The following is a 22,447-nucleotide window of genomic DNA, read 5'->3' on the forward strand; positions in this document are numbered from 1 at the left end:
GATGTTCTGCCTACACACACCCACCCCGCAGACAAAAAAAAAAATTGTAACGAGATCTTGACTTTTTTCATCTTTGACAGCGCTGTGAAAGCTAAATACTGGCTGGACCAACCAGCTTTGTGGTTTCTGTCACTTGACTTCGCACTAGCGGATGCGTAAGGCACAAACATAAGGGAAGCGATGGCAGCAGCTCATTTGAACAGAAAAAAAAAGTAGCATCAACACTACTGTCAGCTCAAACAGTAACTTTAGCCAGCAGGCGATAAGGTGGCCGGGGAGCACCGCCAAAATGGCTTGGACTTCGAAGCTGAACCCATATTCCTAGAAACGAGAATGTTGGGGTTCTCGTCAGCTGATTGTGCCTACGGTTACCTACGGGAACTTACTCCGACATTTTAGGGAAAGGGAACACAGCCCGAGTTTTCTGAGAATAAACAGTGGCTGACTTGGACAGAGTAGGGTGCCTACACAGGAGCGCAAGGCGACTGTAAACGCGTGAGATACATTGAAGCCTGCTGTTCACTGAAAATTGTGCTTTTTTAATATTTTCTAAACGAAAAAATCAGCCTAGCTGAAGGATTGTGGGTGAATATTTCATATAAAGTTTCAGTTTTTATTAGTTTGATGATCAAGAAAAAAGATTAGGTGGGCCAAGGCCAGATAACAACCTTCAACAAGCGGTACTTTGAAATCTGCCCAAACGCAAGTACCGCATCTAGGTCTTACAGCCAGTTGGTTTTAGTGGCTAAACCAGCACCAATTGAGGCAATATATAGCAACCGTAGAAAAACCACATCTTCAGGAGAGTCGTGTTCTGAAGTTTGCCGTTGCCATATTTGGAATTGTGTGCGTGCCTCCGCCACCCATGTGCATTCGTCGCATGTTCATGGGATTGAGTTCTGTCCTGGGTGGACAGCGCTAGATTTGTTTATATCGAACACCTGTTTCAGTCCTTTAGAGATTTATAGATCCATCGTCGTAAAATTATTATCCTAAAATAATCGGGAGATATAGTACTGAATCTGTTTTATTTTTGATGGGGCCCGAAATTCCCCCCCTCCCCCCCCCCCCCAAGACGCAATAAATATTGCAGGTATTTAGCGTTTCTTTAAAGTAACGTAAAAGTAATTGAGTAAAGTAACGAAGTAATTAATCAGTTACTTTTTGCGGGGAGCAATTTGTAACGGTAATCCACTACTTTTTAGGCCAAGTAATTATAATTGTAATTAATTACTTTTTTGGAATAACGGGCACAAGTCTGCTACAAGGCCAAATACAGTCGCTCTTAAAACAATCAAACGGTTTGGCTCACCAACCTGTATGGCGAAGAGCAACAGTTTAGCCTTCATCGTTCCACGGGTGTTGCCGAGCCCATAGGCAAACTGTCGAAGCGCACGGTCTTTTGTAGCCGATGCTGTCGTTGTCGATGGTGTTACCATGGTGAGAAGCAGTCTAGCAGCGGCAACGGCAGTACCATCTTGCCCTAATACGTCGCACTTAGATTTCCAGCTCCAACTGACCGCTGAATTGCTTCGTTGCTCCTGGACGCCGCCGACTACTGCAAGCTATCACCCGACCGCCATTGGACAGCGACAAAGAGGCTGAGCGACGTCACCACGCTAACGCGGATAAAACGACTGTCTTCAAGACGGCGCATCAGAAGCAGTCTAGCAGCGGCAACGGCAGTACCCTCTTGCCCTAATACGTCGCACTTACATTTCCAGGTTGGTGCATTGCTTTTTTTTCTTCTATTTCCTTAAACTTAGAAGTTTCACTGGCATTGCTGCTGCTACTGCTACTACTAAATTTAGGATTGTTTCAGTGCGATGTCATCCGATGAAGGGGATTCAGCATGTATAGCGTACGATGAACCCTTGCCAAGAAGTGACTCACTTATGTGTTGTGCTGAATGTGAGTTCAGCTTCCATTTGGGGGCGTGTTCGGGAGTGTCTGAAAGCGCATTCAAAAAGAAAAGTGCTGCTTCGAAAGAAGCCTGGACGTGTCTAACTTGTAAGAAAGCAAAAGCAAGAATTGATCCAGTAGGTGAAAATCCCAAATCAAGCAACGAAAAAGATGATGCAAACACACTTGCGGAAATAAGTAGAAAACTCTCTGTTTTGATGACACTACACGCAAAAGTTGACGCATTGATGGAAATCAAGAACACTGTTGATGGAATCGAGCGCTCGGTCCAGGTCATTTCTGACCAGTGTGACGTACTGCTTACCGAAGTTAAGCAGCAGAAAAACGAAATCAGCGAGCTAAAAAAGCGTATCGGGAGGGTGGAAAAAAGTGGCGACACCGAGGTCCAACAGCTCAGGCGCGAAGTGAACCATCTAGAGCAGTGTAGTAGAAGGCAAAACATTGAAGTACACGGGCTGGCACCTTCCGGAAATGAAAACTTACCGAGTCAACTAAACGCGCTCTCGGAACAACTTCAGTTACCAAAGCTGACCGAGCAAGATATAGAGGCAGCACACAGACTCCCCCCCAAGTCCGACAAAGTTCCAGTCATCTTAGTGCGATTTGCGTCACGTCTCACCCGAGATAAGTGGCTACAGGGAAATGCGCGCCTAAGGCAGATGAAATCTACAGTGCGAATCTATGAAAACCTGACAGCTCAAAACAAAAAGTTATTCTGGCAGATTAGGACAAAAACCGCTCAAAAGGGCTATCGATTTGCATGGCACAAAGAAGGAAAGATGTTCGTGAGAAAAGCTGCCGGTGTCCATCTTATCAGGATAGAACGCGAAGATGACCTGGAACTGATACGTTAATCAGAAACGCGAAGTTCACTTTTACTTTTATTTTGTCGATAATGGGTAGTTGTTCCACAGAACACGGTTATTATGATAACAATTTGTTCAGAAATCTTGTTAATGGAAACATTGCACACAATGACAATAGATTATCTGTATTTCATTTAAACACAAGAAGCATTAGAAACAAATGTGACGAAATTGAACAGTTACTTGACTGCCTAGAACTACGCTTTGATATCCTAGCATTCACTGAGACATGGCTTACGAATGATTCACATATTCCTGAATTTAACGGTTACTACCACACAGAGATATTTCGAACTGGGAAAAAAGGTGGGGGAGTGTCCCTTTACTATAAAAGCTACTTGGAGTGCAGTGTTATCTCTGAATATACTCGTGTCTCTGCGAATTATGAGTGTCTTCTTGTAAGGTGTCGTGATTACATTATATAGGTGTTGTGTACAGACCGCCATCCGGATCACCCAGTGTTTTTCTAGACTTTTTACAAGACATTTTTCAGTATGCATCTGAGAGTAAACTTCCTATGATACTAGTTGGTGATTTTAATATTAATCTGATGTTGTCTGACTCATGGCAGTTAGAATTTTTAGATCTCGTGCAATCACATGGTTATGAAAATGTAATTGATTGTCCTACCCGTGTTACATCTGAGACGGAAACTTTAATTGATTTATGTTTGACCAATGCAATGAGAAATGACGTAGTATCTGGTGTACTGACGGTGGATTTAAGTGATCACTTACCTCTCTTTTGCTTTCTCCCATGCACAAACGTTGGCTACAATAAAACGAATATAACTAACCCTTATTATCGAGACATAAACGATTATAGGATCGAACGCTTTGTTACGCTTGTATCGGCCATACACTGGAATGATATATACAATGAGCCAAACCCTAGTAAATCCTACGATAAGTTTATAGAAAATATAAAAGAAGCCTATGAAGATGCGTTCCCATTTAGGAAAGCTAAAAGACATAAGAAATCACGGAAACCCTGGATTACCGTAAGACTTCTCAAACGAATTAATGAGCGAAATAAACTTTACGGCACATTCATAAAAACAAAAGACCTCGATATACTCGCTGAATACAAAAAGAGACGGAACAAGCTAAACTCCGACATAAAAAAGGCGAAAGTAAACTATTATAAAAATAAATTCATTACAATTCAACATAATCCACTGAAAGTATGGAAGACGGCAAAAGAACTGATGTCCAAGTCAAGCAGTACCATCCCCAATGTCCTTAGAATAGATGACGTGGATTATTCTGGTAGAGAACTTGCAAATCTATTTAATGCTCATTTTTTGCTTTCGGGCGCTCCGACCTTCTCCTTACAACAGGAAAGAAACTTTGAATTTCATACCCGTGTATGTTTACAACAGTCTATATTTTTGTCACCAACTACAGGGACTGAAGTGCTTAACGTAATAAATTCATTAAGAAACAGCGGCGCATGCGGCGATGATGAGTTGAAAGTTAAACCAATCCCTACTGAAAAAAAACATTTGAAATTCAAACGGGTGCAAACTTGTCGACCCGTTTGGATCAAACGTGATTATGGGATACGGGTAGCCGTTTGGAAACGGTACCCGCTCGAAACGGTACCCGTTTGATACAGGTGACCGTTTGATACGGGTGCCCGTTCGACCTTGCACGTGACCACACGTTTGAACGTGCCATTCGAATCGGGAAATTATGCGCTAGCCCTAAATGGGGATCGTCTGGTAGGTCGGTTATCTTAAACTTAAAGTTTATTACGTCTTCTGTAGACAAGTACAAACGTGCTAGCGATCTGTGAAATGTGAGAGGCACTCTAAGCTTTTATACAACTGAGAAGATAGCAAAGCAAACAAGAACCGAGGTAATTCTTGACTATGAAGGTAGACTTTCGAGAAATTATCCGCCTGGCTGCCGCAAGAATAGTGGCTGCATAATTATATAGGTAATCTGGAAGAGTACGAGTAGAAGAACGGTCAATCGTTGCCAAGAAGTTGGTTGAAGTGCACTTACCATAAAAATAGCGGACTTGAAAGATGTAATCCGTGATATTTGTCGACACGGTCAAAGCAGGACAACCACACAAACACAAACGAGAGGGAACAGCTCCTTGGAAGTTTCAACACGATGTGGCGCACTAGCTGTCATTTGCCGAACCCAACCAAACCGCAAGAATTCCTGACTTCTTTGAAGAATCGCTTGTTGCCGATATAGGCGTAGGACTTTTCGAACACTGATAGTTTTGGTGCACATCCAATACGTTGTCGAGTGACATCCTAATAAGACCGCAGGGTTAGACGACAGATCGAAGCAGGTGGACGAGCGAAGTTGGAACTGGAACTGACTGACAACAACCTTTCCGGATCTCGAGGCTTATCAGCGTGTAGCTCACGCGTTACTGCGGGTCACATGACAGGGGCGACAAGAGAGTAGAGAGGGGGCGAGGTTCAAGGCGCCGGGACCACCGGTACAGCCCCTCTCCCTCTCCCCAGGCATTCCAGTGAGATGTGTTTTCGTAGCCTCAAAAAACATACGCGCGCGCGCGCTCGGATTTTAGCACGCTCGAACCTTGGAAATGGCGGCGGGTCGGCCAGAAGCTCGGCTTGCGCCCGAGCGAAGAAAGTACTCAGCGCGAGCTCGTAGTTTGACTGCTGCAACGGCGGGCGTGCTCTCGCAATGCTCGATGTTCTTGCAGCCGCGTGTACACGTGCTATCTTCGCTGCGTCTTGAATTAAAGTGAAACGGAGTCTAGACATACATTCTTTCACGCGGTCGCGTCGTCTGCGAGAGAGATTCGAGCTGAATAAGTAAATTGAGGCAACAAAGATGGACAAAGTTTTAAAGTTCTGTCAAAAATATCGGCTCAGCAACGTCGCACGTTTACGTAAAACAAGAAAAAAAAAGGTGTTAGCTTTAGTTGCAGTATAAGCGAACATCAGCGCAATTGAAATATAAATATAATTACTTGCATTACGCGGACGATCTGAAATCGATGAACCGGCGCTCCCAGCCTTCCGGAAACATTGGCTTCCACGGCTGAAACGCTAGGCGTGACCACGCCGCCGATCTGTCCGTTCAATATCAAACGGGCTCCGGAGAGCCGTTTGATTAAACCGGAACAGTTTGCAACATGGTCACCGGTTTGAGCAAACGTGCGACAAGTTTGCCCAAACGAGTCGCCCATTTGCCCAGACGAGCGACCCATTTGCCCAGAGGAGCGACCCGTTTGCCAAAGGAGCGACCTGTTTGTCCAAATAGGTGACCGTTATGGCTCATACGGGGGACCCCTTTGAGCCATACGGGCGACCCCTTTTACAAACTGGTGATCGGTATGGTTAAACTGTTACCGGTATGGACCCGTTTATTTTCATATAGGCGCCAAATGGTTTTTTTCAGTAGGAATAAAAGCAATTGCTGGGGTAATATGTCAACCACTATCAGCAATCTGTGATAAAATATTAAGCACCGGGATATTTCCTGCTCAATTAAAAATCGCCCGAGTATCAGTAATACACAAAGGTGGGCGCCACTTAATAATTTAAACAACTACAGACCTATATCTGTATTGCCAGTATTTTCAAAAGTAATAGAGAAGATAATAAACTCCAGGATGTCGGACCATTTCGTTAAAAATAACCTAATTGTTGAACAACAATATGGATTTCAAAAAGGGAAATCAACCGAGGAAGCTTTACTGAAAATCAAGGACAAAATTTTAACCAATTTTGAGACCAAGCTTTACACATTAGGGATATTTTTAGATTTCAGGAAAGCGTTTGATTCTATTAAGCATGAAATAATTCTGAAGAAGTTGTATAACTATGGTATTAGAGGAGTGGCCCTAGAACTTATTCAAAATTACTTATCAGATCGTGTGCAATATACGACTTTAAGTTGCGAGAAATCAGAAATCGGTAAAATACAATATGGTGTTCTCCAGGGGTCCATCCTTGGACCACTCTTATTTTTGGCGTATATTAATGATATTGTCAACATTCCCCACACACCTGACATTGTGCTATACGCCGATGATACAAACTTATTTTTTTCTGGTGCCAACATAGATGAACTTGAATCCCTTTTGAATGATTGGATGTTTGTATTAAGTGCATGGTTGACATGTAATGAATTAGAGCTAAACACCGAGAAAACAAAGTATATGATATTTCGAGCAAAAAATAAAAGTATTAATCAAGAACTTAACTTACGATTTAGAAATAGTGAATTTCAATATGTAAAAGCTCACAAGTTTTAGGTGTATACTTTCAAGAAAAGCTTAATTGGTCTTATCACATTGATCAGATCCGGCCAAACATCTCCCGGTCAATAGGCATTATAAATAGGCTCAAATATATCATTCCGGTTTGGTTAAAAGGACAGTTATACTTTACTCTTGTTCATTCTCGTTTAAATTACTGCAGTTTGGTATGGGGTACGTGCTCACAGACCTGTATATTCAAGCTGCTCATTTTACAGAAAAGAGCAGTACGGTCAATTGCCAATATCTCATATAAGGAACACTCTAGCCCATATTTTATCAAATATTCTCTTCCTACGGTAGAACAATCACTCATTCAAAAACTGGCAATTTACATGTTTTACAAAATAAAAGCACACCCTCAGTTTGTACATGAAAATTACATCAACAATGCATCAATATACTCATTTCGCCATACCCACTACACTCAGTCCAGAGTACGCACAAACTACGGTAAACAAAGAATACTTAATCAGATCGCACAGCTATTAAACAACCACCCTGAAATACTTTCTATGATAAATAATTCCAACACAATATACACATTTAAACGAACACTGAAAACGTACCTTTCAGGTATAACATGATTTATTAAAGTTTCCGGCCGCATTTCTTTTGTTATATCACTGTATCTCAGTGTAATCCCACTATTAGTATTTGATTGTTTTTGTTCCTATGTTTCTGTACGTTGTGCTGCTGACTAGGGGGATGGAGCCCTGTCAGGCGATTTAAATCGCCTTTTGCCCCATCGTCCTAGGCACTTGTCTGAATAAAGAATAATAATAATAATATTATTATTATTATTATAGATGCAGATAATCCAGCGCAGCGGATTCGAAGATAGCCCTGGTGGCTTTTCTCGCTCCAGGCGTTAGGGCGGGCTTGGGTGGGAATGGACCATGTTCCGGCTGATTCAGGATCTGTATGACGAAGAGCAACAGTTTAGCCTTCATCGTTCCACGGGTGTTGCCGAGCCCATCCTATAAGCCTCGCAAGTGGGCTCATTTTCGTCTTCTGCGCATAAGAAAGGAAGTAGCGGTGACGTCAGAACGCCGAACTCTCATTGGCTGATCGCGACCCCCTATCTCAGCGTCGTCTGCTCCTTTGCAACGTCGTCTGCTCGCAACGTCGTCTGCGTCTGTCTTACCTTTCCTGCGACTTTCGGAGCGAACTCGACCTCGCCTTTCAGAGAGGGCAGACGAAATAACTCGAGCGGTACGTTGTTTTTGTCTAGCAACTGGCAGACGCGCATCAAGGAGGGAAGTCAAAGGACTCCCTGGCGAGGTGTCCCGGGGCGCCGAGGTTTTTTTGCTTAGAACCGAGGCAAGTTCCCTCCCAAATACTTTTTCCCTCCATTCGTGTGCGGCGAGACCCCTCACTCTTTAACGGCGTCGGCGGGTTGGCGCAGTTAACGTCGTCTGCTTTACGTCTGCTAGTCAAAGGGGTCAAAGCGATGGCTACTTTGCCTTTGCTGCGTCTGTCGGAGATTCACCGCTTTTTCATCGGCGAGAGTCACCGTTGCCTCGGGAAACAAGAAGATAACAAGAGGAAGAAATTGACCCCTTAATCGAAAATTGAGGTCAGCAATCAAAATATTATACGGGAAGGGTTCACAAGGGTCGCGCGGGCATATTCCACTCAGCACGCCAGCCGGTCGTGGGCAGACGGTCGCCGAGTCGCGGAGAGCCTGCTAGGCCTAACTGCCCAGCTCGTTTGGTCGCGTTCGGTGGGATCGTGGCCGTGGGAGCTTTTCCCGGGTGTTTGTGGATCCAGCGTTCTTGTTCGTCGTGGTCTGTTTCAAGTACTTTTTACTTTTTTCTTGCTGCTTGAAGTCGGGACGCGTCAGAACCGCACGTAAAAAAATAAACGTCCGTGGGTCGTCGCGACCGCGACGTTGTCGGCCATGCTGATTTGATCGTAAGAAGTGCGTGAGACAGCTTCGGAGCTGTCGTAGGATTTTGTCGTAACCTGCGCAAAACTTACGAAAATTTCGTTTCGTGAATACGAATTTGTTCTTAAGTTTTGTCTTACGCACATTTTTTGCGTAAGATCGTTTCGTGAATCTGGCCTCTGCACTTCCGAAAGTCGCAGGAAAGGTAAGACAGACGCAGACGACGTTGCGAGCAGACGACGTTGCAAAGGAGCAGACGACGCTCCGATAGGGGGTCGCGATCAGCCAATCAGGGCTCGGCGTTCTGACGTCACCGCTACCCCCTGCGCGAGAAGCAGACGAACTTGCCCTCCGCATTACTCATTCCTGGGAAAAGTGGAACAAACGTTCACATATAGGTTTGAATTCATTTTTATCTGTTGTATCTACAACGTGGTGGGGCAATGAGTTCCATTCTGTAATGACAAGCTGTAATGGCGAATTGCGAAATTGGTTGGTGCGCCAATTTGATAAGCGAATTTTGTGAGGATAATCATGTCTGGGAAAGATGTGATGAGGGGTAGGCAATAAGTGTTCCTTAAGGTTAACATCAAAGTAATATATATTGTGGATGAACGCCAGACGGGAGATTTTGCGCCAGGCGTCTAATAAGGGTAAATTAGCCCTTTTTTCAGCAGTGAAGCGCGCGGCTTTCTTTTGATTTTTTCTATTTGGGCAATCAGGTAATCCTGGTGGGGAGACCATATGATGCTAGCGTATTCGAGCTGAGATCTCACAAAGGGCTTAAAAGCTAGAAAAGGAGTTTCAGGGGGAGCTAAATACAATTTCCGTCTGATGAATCCAAAAGAACGACTGGCTTTCCCCACTATGCACTTAATTTAATCGTGCCAACTAAGAGTAGCGGAAATGAAAACACACACCCTATTGGAAATTCTCATTTGTATTAGAAATTTCTTGTGTCCAATAAATACATATGAATGACACAAGATATATAAGAACATATAAGAGCCATACAACAACTATATAAGATATATAAGAACATGGAACCACCATATAAGACACCTTTGAGAAGTTTCTTACAAGTTTCTTATATGGTTCTTATATATCTTATATAGTTCTTATATGGTTATTATATAGTTCTTATATGTTCTTATATATCTTGTATGATTCATATGTGTTTATTGGACAGTTCTTATATGGTTATTATATAGTTCTTATATGTTCTTATATATCTTGTATGATTCATATGTGTTTATTGGACATAAGAAATTTCTCATACAAATGACTTTTTTCACTGGGGCAGATATTTATATATTTTTACCTTTTCCAGAAGGTTACCAATGATAGCGTATTTCAACTCACTGATGACTGCTTTTTTGTCACAGTCATACATTTGGTTTTGCCGATGTTAATTCGCATCTGCCACCTGTTGCACCATGAAGCAATCGAGTTCAGATCGTTTTGAAGCGTACAGGTGTCGGCTATATGTGCCATCTTTCTATACAACACAGAATCGCCTGCGAAGAGTCGAATCGATGAAGAAATGTTAACAGGGAGATCATTTATATTTATAAGAAAGAGAAGGGGTCTCAGCACGGCGCCCTGGGGCACGCCAGACTTAGCATCAGTGCTTGATGATAACTGAGTAGAAATTGCGACGGATTGAGTTATATTTGTTAGAAATTGTCTAATCCAAAATATAAGTACGAGGTCCATATTCATATTTTCAAGTTTTGTAATAACGGCTGGTGTGGTCCGCAGTCAAATAAGGGAGATGTTCGATGAGTTTTCCTATACCACGTGAACAAACAGTGATCTTTTACAGAAGCGCATGGTCATAGGTCAATTCACAAGAAGGTAACGGAAACGATACGTTGGTGAAAACTTCACTAAAACATTCATTAAAATTGTTAGCAGTTTCAAGGTCGCAAGTTCTATTTCCCTCCGCATTCGCAAAGCTACGATTAGAACTTGTTTTCGGCGCATTTAAGAAATTCAAGCATTTTATTTTATTTGACTTCAGAAGGCCATTTAATTTATCTGTGTAGAAAGTTGTTTCAGCTTTTTTTAATTTTGAGAACGCATATAGATGAATGGGAATTATACAAGTCCCAAGATAGATTGTCGTGGCTTTCCATGCCCCTGTTGTACAAGCGTTTCTTTTTGTTAAGAAGAGGCGTAAGTTTTTTTAGAAAACCACGGACGTAAAGGGTTGTTCGGAATTTTTTATTCTTGGAACGAATTCGTTGAGAATACAATTCAGCTGATTTTTAAATTCGGACCAGTTTTCTTCGACAGATCGTAAGGAGGACAGCTCAAAGCTACCTAGAAAGATCCTGGTAACTGCTTATTTCACTAGTTTTCGCCTTAAAACAGTTATGAATTTCTTTAAACTGGTTGCGGGGGTGCTGAGTTGCCATTTTGATTTCGATTACCACCATTTTATAATCACTAATCTCTTCAAGAACATTTACGCGCTTAATTATGTCAGGGATAGTCGTAAGAAATAGGTCTAGAATGGAGGTTCCTCGGGTAGGCTCAAGAACAACTTGAGAGAGGTGAAGAGATTTGAAAAATGAAAGCCGTTTACAGTTCCCTGTAACGCCGGTCAGAGCGCAGCTCTTGAGGAGGAGGATGGAAGAGTACTGAGGGATAGGTGACTCCTTGAGGTCACGTGACCTCAAGGGGGTCAAGTGACTTCAGGGGGTCACGTGACCTCAGGGGGTCACGTGACCTCAGTGGTCACGTGACCTCAGGGGGTCACATGACCTCAGGGAAGTCACGTGACCTCAAGGGGGTCACGTCACCAGGGGGTCACGTGACTTCAGGGGGTCACATGACCTTAGGGGGGTCACGTGACCTCAATGGGGTCACGTGACTTCGGGGGGTCACGTGACTTCTGGAGGTCACGTGACCTCAGGGGTCACGTGATCTCGGGGGGTCACGTGACCTAGGGGTGTCACGTGACCTCGGTGGGGATTACGTGACCTCGCGGTTACGCCGACGGCGAGGCCGACGCCGCTCAAGCCGGAAACGGGCCCCTAAGAGCTGCGCTCTAAAAACATTCAGGAAATCTATACACTCGTAAACATGTCTGCAATCTGGTAGCGGTCACAAGAAATACAGTCAATTCCTGGATAATAAAAAACCTCCTCCAAAAAATACAGGAAATCCGGGGTAACGAAAAACAACATCATCAAGGTTAATACAAAGATCACGGACGAAATCAACGGTAACATGTGGCGGCTTGTAGCATACACAACCAGGACATAAGAAAATGAAAACTTAACGCGAACCCAAGCCATTTCCAGATCGGTTTTTAATTCGACAGGGACGGAGTGGAAACATTTCTTAATAGCGATTAGCACCCCTCCACCTTTTGAATGCTACCGGTCTTTCCGACAAAGCAGATAATCTTTATCTAAAACAAGCTCACGGTTATCAATGTAACTGGAAAGCAAAGTTTCCGTTCCAAGTATCACGTGCGGTTGACAGATCTCGATCGAACACAAAAGTTCTCCTTGCTTAGAAACAACATTCCTGAAATGGGTGACAAGAAAAGACACAGTTCCCGAAAGGCGCTCCTTTGCGTGACGTCATAATTCAGCTAGTGTAGGTACAGAGCTTGTTCTTTCCTGTTCAATCACATCACCTGGCTCTGAATTGTAAAAGAACATACAATCCCCAACGAAAAGCTTGTCAAAAACAAGGCGCACACGGGTCTGGGTCGAACAAAGAGGCGTACCGTACTCCCTTAGCATTTTTCGAGCATGATGAATGTTAGGTGAAAAGTCTTCACCTATCCAAACACGCCAATTCTAGAGTTGCTTCAGCTTTGACGCATTTTCAAGGATTTCATGCTTCTTTTTAAAGCTACGGAAGTTAACAATGATCTGACAAGGGTATTCCCCCCGCTTTCTTCCCAATCGGTGTGCGCGCTCGATTTCTCCGGCCTGAATTCCAAGGTGCGTTTGAATAAAGTTCTTCACAATTTGCTTAGATGTGTTGCACGATGCTTTGTCTTCTTCAAGAAGACCTTTGAAAATCAGGCTATTCCGGCGTTGTTTGTTATATAGCGTGTCCAAACTGGTTGGCAGACTGCTAAGACGGTTACAGGTGGCGGAAATCGATCTGACTTCATTTTCCAAAGAAGCTATTTTTGCTTGGACACCGACAATGTCGTTCTGAACCCGTGACAAGTCCTCTAACTCTTTCTTTTAAATGAGTCACTCTGTCAGTCATGTTTCTCCCCTCATCTACAATGGTAGAAAGCTTGGTTGCATTTTCTCGTTGATATTGCTCAGATGGCTGTACAAGTTTTTAAGCGTATTTTGAAGTTCTTCCAAGGCCCCGGGGCCGGGGTTCAGCTCCATATTTCCGACAAGAATCAAAACGTTGCAGAGGCACAAAGAAAATAACAATACGTGAGCTGTGGGGACAAATACTAATGCCCGCGGGAAAACAAGGAAGTGTCGGCTTGCGCCGTGCGCGAGAGAGTAGGAAAAACATCCTATGCGAGCGCGATAAACGGACAGGTCAACGCCCATACCACGAAGAGAAGAAACACTGGGGATTTGCAGCCTTACGGCACAGTTTGTCTAACTATAATATTAGTTCAGAGTTCTCACCTGCAAGGTCAGACAAACAGGGTTTAGCCGCTCGGCCTACCAGGCCTCAAGTCCCCTGAAGCTTGTCTCCTGACATAGAAGGGTGTGTTGTGGCCTTTGATCGGACGCTCTCGGGCGGCTTCCTTTCTGAGTCTTGTGTATTAGGACTTGATGCTTGAGTAGGAAGTGGTGGAAATTTATTTTCATTCTCCAACAGCAGTGTAGAGTCCTCAGCATCTATATGTTTTATAGGCTCCTTGGTTTCCTTTCTATTTTGCGTCGGTGGTGGTGAAAGGTGTAGTTATGCGTTGGTTAACTTTTATTGCAGTTGACGAGCTATCAGACCTTGTTTTGTTGTGGAAGCGCATGTGTCAGTAGAAGCTTTGATCTGTCGCGTCCTTGAAGACGGTAGAGCCTCTCTTGCTAATGTGTAATCAACATTTGCTTCGCTTTTGTACCTGTAAATTTTATGTTCTCTTTCGTATGCTGGACACAGACGAGATGTTCAGTCATGAGCTTTGCCACAGTTTAAGCAGAGCGCGTTATGTGCGTCGCACTTAGTCTGATCATGACAACCACCGCATCAAGCGCATCGCGCCTCCTTCGTGCAGGTGGGTGGAATATGTCCAAAGCGCTTGCATTTCAAGCATTTGCAAGGTTTTTTTAAAGAAGGGCTGCATTACGTGCCATGCATAACCAAGAGTGACATACTCAGGCAGAGTGTCGGTGGGGACAACGACGTTGACGGACGCAGATGAACCTGGTCGGCGAATGGAGATCTCTGATGCTGTTGCACGCGTATCCACTTGAAGTTATGCTTCGGTACTGTCTACCGCTACTATGTGGATCACTCCAGCAGCCGATTCCCGTGGTAGGGGCTTGTAACTTTGAATAAAAATTCCAACTATGATTTTGAGTGCTGAAAGAGCTGCAGTGGCATTCGCGCTTCTACTTTCTATTGCCAGCAAGTTCAGTCTTCAGTTTGGCCTGACCAGCATGGCTTCGCCTTGTGCAGTCATTGCCGGCTTTTCTGTGAACTTCATGGGGTTACTTGCTGTGATCATTTTCCCTGTGTCTTTGGGCTTGAGTATCACCCTGAAATAGGACTGCTGATTATTCAGGGACAGAGTTTCGCTGCTCCTTTTTGAGTTCATAAAAGATTTATGTCACTTTCGGTATAGCGTTAGCTGATATTCGGGACCTTGAGCATAGTCAGGAATGCTCTCGCAGTACGAGGTGATGCTTGATGCGCTGGACTTTCCTGTTCACGCCTATTCCATTGCGATTTGTGGCGTATCTTGGGGCGGAGGAGGGGCTAGCCCCGGCTATAACAAGTGACCGCTGCCCTCAAATCGAAGAAACTCTTGTGTTTAGCTGGCCAGAAAATCCAGACTTGATCAAATTCCAGAAATAACGGAACGATTTAAATAGCTGCAGTAGTGAATTGCTTTCATTTTGCAGTACAAGTAGTGCATTTAACTGTGAAATGGTTTAATATTTGTAAATTTAGTACTTTCAAAAAAGACTGCGCTACGCGCGTTGCATTATTTTGCTTTTATTTACAGATAGAGGTATGTAACCCTCTTTTTTATTTACCATTACTTACAGGTACCTAACCCTCTCCTGCTTGGGCAGCAAAGCTGCTGAAGGAGGAGCGGGTTACAAAAATTGTGAAACCAGGAGACGCTCAAATGATTCAACATTTGTGCATTCAGTAAGCAATGACGGCAAACAGTTCCAATGCTCCATTATAAATGGAAAAAAAGATTTTTGAAAAGAAAAAGTTTTGTTCTAGCAAGATATGGGCGTATTATATTAATGTGGTTTAGTCGTGTTAATCTGAGTGGCGCTAAAAATAAATAGTATTCACTTCTCAGGCCAGTACTGTTATGTGATAGTAAATATAGAATCTTTAACCTGGCGGCTTGACGGCGCATGTGGAGTGGGCTGAGGACCAGCTGTTTAAAAAGGCCCTAAACCCCAACAGTAGTTTTTTGTTTTCGTCAGACGATGCAACTTGTAGTTACAAACACGCAAAAGCATACTACAACGCAAAAAAACAAAAAAACAAAAAAATTCCGACGCGCGGTCGCCTTTTTTTTAAACTTTTTTGCGCCCTGCTCTCCCGCTTCTCACCTCCTCGCATCTTTTTACTTATGACGTCAAAAATATCAAATCTAGAAGCTTTGTAAGCGACATTTTGATAATATATATTAGCGGCATTCCCAAAACATGTTTCTTGAACGCAATTGCGAAGGCACTACGGCCCTTATTTTTGAAATACTAAAAATCGAAGACCAGATGATGTCGCCTTTTGGCTTTTTACCCTTCCTCGGAAAACATGGCGGCGCTTGACACATGTAGCACTGAGGATGAGCGGTGAGTAGGGGGAATTGGATGAAGTTCTCTTGTTTAGGTGCCCGATGACCTCTCACACTATGGAAAGGAAATCATCAAACTATCAGAGCAACTGGGTTTGGTGACTGTGTAACGTAGTGTTGATTGTGACTCCGCCGGGGCAGCCTTTCACGCAGAACCGGCGCGACGTGGCCCCTTACGTCTTTCACAAAATTCCACTGCGCGTTCTTTTGCACCTTGTGAAACAGAACAGCATCTCGCTACTGAAAGAGGAGACCAACAGGGAAAAGGATGATCTCGTGCAATCCAAGGCTCGGGCACGCAACACAGTTTTTTTTTCTCTGGACTGATTGTGCAACCGCTTTGACGAGCTGTCCAGATTAGATCGCTTGTAATATCAGAGGCTGTTGGAGGAAGTCTTTACAGAAACTTGATCGTGCCGAAACCCGGGAAGGCTACCTCAACGCTACAAAAAGCGAACCGAGACCTCAAGGAGCTTCTGAAGACAGCCACATGGAGCGAGTACGGAACAAGTGAACGTCTCGTCAAGCCCAGACTACTCGGCTCATCCACGAGGTCAGGGCAACTCTTGCAAATGACGATCATGATCTTAGTTCGCTCTCAACGCTTCTTTAGATATTAACAACAAATATCGAAGAGATGAAAATATTAGATCAAGAGTTCGAATCCTTCGTAAGCGACGAACACTTTGAGCAAGAGTATGAAGCGGTAATGACCTACTAAGACAACTCAACGCAGACATTTGCAACGCTGAGTCATCGAATTGAGATTCTGTAGAATCCAGAAGCCCATGCAGTAGAAGCAAACATGACACCGGCGATTCTTCCGACCACCACCGAGAACACCAGAGCAAGACTTCTGAAATTGGAGATGTTGAAATTTGACGGCAGCACTTCTCAGTGGCAATCCTTCTGAGATATGTCCTAAAACACGATCGACTAGCATGCTCGACTGTGTCAGGCTGACAAGCTTCACTACCTCCGGTCCTTCTCACTGGACCCGCAGCTAGAGCCACTGCTGGCCTTCACGGGTCTAATTCTCTACACAGACGTGTTGGCTATACTCCGAGGGCGATTTGGAGACAACAAACTCATCGAGCAAGACCATCTTTCAAAACTTCGAACGCTCCAAAAGGTCCCATCATCAAACGACGTTGGCGCCTTAATAAGACTTCTCGACGCCGTTCAGCTACACATTCGTGGCTTAAAAGATCTCGGAGTTCACGCTATGTCCTACTCTGCGATGCTGAACGAGATACTAATGAAGGTTCTACCAACCGACGTCTTCATCGAATATCATTGACGAAAATCCTTCAGCGGAGCTATAGAGCCACTAACGTCAGAAGGAGATTTGGAGACCTCAAAATTTCCTCAGATTGAAGTAGAGTATCGAAAACAAAGTGGTCTGACAACAAAAAGGACAAGTCAAGACAGTCGACCTGACACTAGGAAGTACGATTCCAGAAAAAAAGGAACAAGAAGCTCCGCAGCTCTCCTACACAGTGGGGCGAAAGAGTCAGCGGAATATTGCAACATGAATGCTACAATAGATGAGAAAAAGAAGAAGCTCTTTGACGACATGAGATGTTTTAAACGTGCCATGAAGGGGCAGAGAGTGCGAAATTGCAGAATGATAATCGTCTGCAATACTTGCAAAGGCAGACATGCTACATCGATGTTCGACCCACGCTTGCAACGAATTAAGGAGACGAAACAAAACAGCAAAACGAAGGCACTCCATAATTACGCTCCACCAACAACGCAAAAGGAGCCTATCAATTGCCCTATTAATCGGTGCTGATTAAGTATGGAAAATCATGAAGGGTCACAACATCCGCAGTGAGAGTCAGCAGTCAGCAGCTGACAGCGCTAAGCACTTGACTTGGTTAGACGGTGCAAGGACCAACGGACGAAAATTATTTATTGACAACACAAAACCGTGTCATGGCCTGTATCCTTAATGCAGGAGTCACCACCGAAGACGAAACGAACAACTTGTCAGCTTTTTGGGACCTGGAACATCTTGGAATCACTGACGAGGACGATAGGTCCCAGAAAACGGTGTTAGAGACATTTGAAGAGTCGATTCGTTGAACTGAAGGAAGGTATGAAGTCTCACTACCCTTGCAGCCGACCAAAAAAACCGAGCTGCAGGACAACAAGGAGCTGGCGACAGCAAGGTTAAACGGGTTGATACGAAAACCGCGGAGAAATGAACGCCTGCTGAGCACTTACGGCAGTGTGGTCCGTCGACATTTGAAAGATGAACATGCACAGGCGGTTCCAGAATCGAGGAAAAATACAGGACGGCAGTACTACATGCCGCACCATGCTGTAGTACGCGAGGAGGCGCTCACAAGGAAGATCAGAATACATTTGACGCCTCATCTCACGAGCAAGGAAGTGAGAGTCTCAGCGGATTTTTTGAAACGGGACCAAAGGCATCTGACGACCTATTACAGGTTCTCCTAAGGTTCCCAGTGAATAAAATAGCTATGACAGCAGACGCTCAGAAGGCATTTCTGCAAATATCAGTAAAAGAGAGGGATCGAGATGCGCTACGCTTCTTGTGGTTTGAAGAGAGGCCCACAACAACCGGTCAGTTACCACCAATTAAGGAATGGAGGATGACCCGCGTTCCGTTTGGGACCATATCCAGTCTTTTCTTGCTGACAGCTACCCTACAGCATCATTTCCGAACAGTTCAAAACCACCCGGAGGCAGCTCAGGTTTTAGCGAAATCCTTCTATGTCGACGACCTCTTGACTGGCACCCAGAGTGAAGCAGCAGCAGTCAAGTTGTTCAACGAAACACAAGACATCATGCCACAAGCTAGCATGAATCTTCAAAAATGGGCATCCAACAGCAAGGCACTACAAACGTTGTTCCAGAAAGGAGTCCCCCAACCAACTGATATGGCGAGAAACACCAAGGTGCTTGGAATGAATTGGAATACAGAGAAGGACACTTTGAAGTTGTCGTTTACCTCGACGTCGAACTTCTTGAAAACGAATTTAAAAACAAAGCGATATGTCCTTCAAGCAGCCAATATAATCTACGACATCATGGGATTGCTATCACCTTTCACCATCCGGGTTAAGAATATGTTCCAGAAACTGTGGGAATTAAAGATAGACTGAAGCAATAGTCTTCCTGAGGACATACAACAAGAATGGAACACGAAGTGCAACGTGATTCTACAGCTACAAGTCATATCCATATCTCGATTCTTTGTTCGAAGAACTCCGAGACACTACGCTGTTCTACGAACTACATGTCATCACTGACTCCAGTCCGAAGGCTTACGGCGCAGTTGTCTACCTAAGAACATCTGACTCCGAGAACATAGTAGAAATGCATCAACTACTTGCAAAGACGCGAGTAGCACCTCTTAAAAAGCTGACACTTCCTCGCCTAGAGCTGATGGGAGCTCTCATCGGTTCTAGATTAATGCGCTATGTAAAAAAAAACATTGTCTCTTCAAGATTACGAAGTATACTTGTGGACACTACCACAACGTGGAAGAGAAAACAAGGTCAAAGTCACCGGTGGGAGACATTTGTTGCCAATAGAGTGAGGGAAATCCAAAACAACACGGCTACAGCTCGCTAGAGATTCTGCGCGAGTAGAGAAAACCCGGCAGATTGCCTAACAAGAGGGTTCTCCACGTCAAACCTAGAGTCAAACAACCTGTGGTGGACTGGTCCTTCTCGGCTCAAGAAACCATCACTAGAATGGCCACAGGCGCATGCCGAACGAGACGACGTAGACGACATGGAAGACAATGACATCAAGACCAATATACTGAAAGTAACAACTACCGTAGACGATCCTGTACTTGACTTGCAACGCTACAGCGAGCTCTCAAGGGTCCTACGCGTCACTGCTTGGATTTACCGTTTCAAAGAAAACACTGGCGCCACTGAAGGAATCGTCTAACTACCTTTCAACCGCAGAACTCAAAAGGGCGGAACAATACTTCCTGTAAAACCGTCGACAACTCTTCAAATTAAGGTAGCTTCGTCCTAGAACCTCACTGAGGGAGGTCTTCACTGTCCGTATCATTCTCTCCCAGAAACCTACCCACTGTTTCAAAAAATTTGAAATCGCTGAAAGAGCCAAAGAGCTGAAAGAGACTTAAACTCGAAAGTGAAGCGTCGTCTGCTCATTTACAGCGATAGGCGACACGCAAGCGGTTGATCGCGGAACGCGGACGAACACAGTTCTGGCCGGTTCGAAGAAACTCGAGTTCCGGGACGAGTCAATAATTGACGTCACTGCACTGGCGCGGATCGCGCGGGAACTTCAAATTCGGCTTTAGCAAATTGTTTTTTTTTTTTTACTTCACAAACACTAAGTTTATAATTTTCGAATTTTGAGGGCAATGTCAAGGTATCTTATACAATCTTGTGCGCAGCAAGGACGTGGACAAAAGAATAGAACAGGACGCTGCAAGACGGATTTAAGACGGTTTCTCGAGCCTTGTTGTATCGTGTTCTCTTCTTTTGTCCTCGTCCTTGCTGCGGACAAGATTGTATAAGATGTCAAACCAACTCGCCCAAACAACCACTTTCCTTGAATCTAGCCATCGGTTTTAATCATTTCAGATAATACAAATAAAATATAATTTTGACCTGTCACTGCCCTTTAGGCATATCAGTCACGGATGATGATGTCCGATAGTCTGAAGAGATAAACCGAGCAGCAAGACGCTGGATCTGCTCCACCTACGTGGTGTTTTTGATGAAGTATGACTCCCACACGATCGAAGAGTACTCAAGGACTGGTCGGACTAGAGAACGATATGCTTCCAGCGTGACATTTAAAAGACATCCCTTCAATTTTCTGCGCAGGAAGCATAGATTTCGAGTAACGTTACTACTTATATTACTCAAATGTTCGTCCCACTTAAGACTATTTTTTATTGTTACCCTGATGTATTGAACGGAAGAAACTTTCTAGGTGCATTGATTGCCAATGTGATAAATGTAAGGCAAGGGGTTTCTTTTTGTTTTCAAAGGCATTGAGACTTTTTGGTAAAATCAAGTTTCATCTTTTGAAGAACACACCAGTCTGACAGAAAGCGTTTTTGATAACAGAGTAGATTACGCAATCATCTGTAAACAGTTTCACGTTAACAAAATCTTCAATATCTTTGGTAATATTCTTTTTATAAATTAAAAACAGCAAGGATGTAATCACAGAGCCCTGAGGAACTGCTGCAAAAAAATGAAAGGCTAGCAGCCATTGTACAAACTGGATGCTGTACTGCAGATACGCCTGTATCCAGCGTTCACGCCTATCAGGAACACCCACCCTCTTTAATAGTTTATCGACCGGCAAACTATAAAGCACAAAATGAAATACTTTCGACAGATAAAAAAATGCCTCAACTCCTTCGTGATTATCGATTGCTGCGCGGAAGTCGTGAGCGACAAATAAAAGTTGGGCTGTTGATTTTTGTCAAAAAAGGTTGTCGACTAGCTAGATATGTTGCGGCTAATTGTGTGTTCAAGATTCTTGCAAAATGTACTTATTATGGAGATTGGCCCATAACTGCCAGCGTCTAATTTGTTCTCCGATTTAAACAATGGAATCACCCTAACCATTAACTAACCTCAGGGTAGGGCACTCTGGTTGGGTGAGTTATTAAATATTACGTAAAGATGCTCAGAAATGATTTGAGAGTAGCAACGAAGAAAAGCATTCGGTAAACCGTCTGCACCGCACGATTTTTTTACCTTGATATCCAGTAATATTGAAAATATGCCCTCTTGGCTTAAAACCAGATCAGGGATCATCACACTACTAGATGCCGATACACGATACAGACAGTGAGTGAGAAGAAAATTCGGCCTGGTGAACGCTCTTTGGAAACTCTCGTTGAATTCGTTTGTACTGATTTGAAGATTTGTAGTTACATCGTCGTTAATTCTAAGTTGGTCTACAGATTCTTTTGTGCCAGAGAGAAAGCGCCAGAACATTTCTTGGGACTTTTTCAAAAAATTGGTAAGGGTATACGCCTAAAATCTGTCACGTAATTTGCGCAGCTTAGAGAGTAATTTGACTTTGAGAGCGTTTATCTCTGCGCTACTTTTAACTTTTTCCCTGTGCTTTCGCTTAATACGCCGTTTTAGGTAAATTATCTCTCGACTGGCTGATTGTGTCGCTAACTGTTTTTCGATGGTTAAGAACAATTCTATCCACATGACATGACAAGTGACTCGAATTTGTCCCAAAGAAGCGAAACGTCACCACCGCCTTCAAAATCAGAGAAAGAAAAATACAAACGATTTGGAATAGACTCATCATCTTCTGCTGCGAAATCAGAGAAAAAATTTGAAGTGACCGAATTTTCTTATCGTTATACCATTCAGATTGAGATGGACTGATTTATGGTCGTGAATTCCCTCGTTAATACCGACAATTAAATCTTCTGGAAATATTTTAATAAAAATAAGATCTAGGATGGACTCAGTTAAGTCAGTTACTCGTTTTGGGACGGTGACTATTGGTTTAAGGTAAAAA

At 43.7% G+C, this 22,447-nt stretch overlaps 2 pseudogenes; one reads left to right on the forward strand and one right to left on the reverse strand.

The window, feature by feature from the left end:
* Positions 1–19,059, forward strand: part of LOC115310617 — a 48,286-nt pseudogene extending 29,227 nt beyond the window's left edge.
* Positions 19,060–21,024: 1,965 nt separating this feature from the next.
* On the reverse strand, positions 21,025–21,720 carry LOC121837245 (annotated as a pseudogene).
* Positions 21,721–22,447: the final 727 nt, after the last annotated feature.

This window comes from Ixodes scapularis, unplaced genomic scaffold, assembly GCF_016920785.2.
Source record: "Ixodes scapularis isolate PalLabHiFi unplaced genomic scaffold, ASM1692078v2 PGA_scaffold3__209_contigs__length_174095766, whole genome shotgun sequence".
NCBI lineage: Eukaryota > Metazoa > Arthropoda > Arachnida > Ixodida > Ixodidae > Ixodes > Ixodes scapularis.